Raw genomic sequence first — 2,049 nt, 5'->3', positions numbered from 1 at the left:
ACTTGTAGTACCTTCTCCGCAGCCACCAGTTTGACAGTAAATAAGGTTACACATATGCGGTGGAATCATGTCAACATGTAACCAACTTTGAGGTAGAGCCTGCTCACTTCTATCATACCTCCAACTTCATATCCTACACAACCATACTGGCTGCTCACTAGACGCAAGGGTAGGGACGAGCTCGATGCCCCCCTAAGCAACGGTCTACAGGAGGTGGCCCAACACCATCTGTTTAGCTTGCTTGCTGCTACTTATATTTGTTTTTTCTTTGGGCTTATTTGTGTTGTTGCCCTCATTGACCTTTGTTTTACGCTTTTTGTACTGATTCTTGTTTGTGCTAGTACTCTGTCTTTATTTATATAAACCAGAGCGATAGACCTTTTTCTGAGCACACTATTAGACTATGAGTATTGGTTTTGACGCCCACAGTGTACTTGTCTTATAGGTGAATGCAAAAGTTGGAAGTTTTGTATTGAGAAATACACCCAAAAGAGTGTTTAATATATGATATTTATCAAGTAAAGCTGCAGCTGGTACAAAACAAGGACAAGTTAATAAATGACAACCTCTAATAGTATTTACACGGATAACCTCTTTGGTCGTCTTCTTCCAATGATTGTTCACCACCCAGCGAAGTTTGAAAATTGCACTAATAAGCCAGTAAGTGGAAAGCACCCGCAAACGCACTCGCCATACAAGGCTTAAAATACAACAATAACCACTCATCGTTAGCAATGAGAATTAAAACCCACTGAAAGAACATCAGTTGAGCAATCACTACAAACAAAGCATAATTGCAATCCTTTATTGCCAGACCAGTGGGTTGGAGAAACCATACTTTGCCGTAGAACAAACCTGAACAAAAGACCAAAGTTGCTACATAAAAAACTAGCCAACTACTTCTCCCGCTTGACACACAAAGTGAACGAACATAGTGATCGATCAATGGGGGCAAGCAGTCAAGTTTGCTACTGGCTATCACAACATAAGAGCGCATAGTGGTATTGCAACAAGTCGTACTCCATGGACGAAATGCAAAGCGGAAACAGATGAAGTAGGCAAGCAATAGTCAGTTGGTGAATTTTTTGATGTATCTCATTCCCAGCATTTCCCGCTACTAAATCATGTTGATGCCCATCACCGTTGATCTGCCCCTCTTCGCATGGTCTCTCCAGAGAAAATGAAGGAGACATACATGTCATTGTAGGTTCACATGTTGGTCTCATATAAAAGGAGTGGCATAGACCTAGCCCTTCACTGTCTCACGAACAAGCAAGGACGGTTGTTCATCTCGTTGATTAATGACAAACAAAAGCTTGTCGACCTTCTTTCTTCATTCAGTGTAGTTGTCACCTCTGAGGGTTGGAACATCCTTGATGCAACTCATCAAATAGTACCCGCCTGAAAACCACAATGAAGTGAGATCATAACAACAATTGCATGCATTAATCCAACGTTGGTCAAAATTAAAACATACAACTGTTGGTGCAATTGAAACTATATCACCGTTGGACAGAAAATAGAAATAAATGCACATATAACAACAATAAATCATGATTATGTTATTAACAATGTTGGTCATAAAATAACAAAATCATAATTGTTTTAATAATCACTTTAACATGTTCTTAAAATTAACACTCACTTTAGTTCTATTCACCTTTAAAAATGCACTTTTATTTATTTTGCAGAAAACATGAATAAAAAATCCATGAACTTTATGCTTTTCAGAAGCATTTCTTTTACTTTTCTATTTTTAAAAACAAACATTTTGTTGGATCAGTTTGAATAGAAAAATTCCGAGCAACGTTCTCTAAAAGTTGTACATAATTCAACCCAAAACATGCTTCTAAAAAAATAGACAAAATGCTGACGGGCCTCTTTGCTTGCGCGGCCCGTCCCATGGCCTGCGACGCGCACCGCTCGCAGCCCACGGCCTGCTGGGCGTGCGCCGCTCTGCAGCCTAGACAACGCGGCCCACAGCCCGTTGTGCTGAGCGCCACTTGATCGTGGTCATCGGATTCCATCCGACGTTCCAGCACGCTCATC

The 2,049-nt window shown here is 40.6% G+C and overlaps 1 long non-coding RNA gene across 1 annotated transcript in view; it reads right to left on the bottom strand.

Moving 5' to 3' along the window:
• Positions 1-1,066: 1,066 nt before the first annotated feature.
• Positions 1,067-2,049, bottom strand: part of LOC123138086 (uncharacterized) — a 1,990-nt gene continuing 1,007 nt past the window's right edge. Inside the window, exon 2 of the long non-coding RNA XR_006468859.1 lies at positions 1,067-1,401. This is a non-coding gene — a long non-coding RNA (uncharacterized lncRNA). The remainder of the gene's footprint in view (positions 1,402-2,049) is intronic.

This window comes from Triticum aestivum, chromosome 1B (assembly GCF_018294505.1).
Source record: "Triticum aestivum cultivar Chinese Spring chromosome 1B, IWGSC CS RefSeq v2.1, whole genome shotgun sequence".
NCBI lineage: Eukaryota > Viridiplantae > Streptophyta > Magnoliopsida > Poales > Poaceae > Triticum > Triticum aestivum.
Note: the sequence above shows the minus strand (reverse complement) of the source record. Positions and strands in the feature narration are given on the sequence as shown.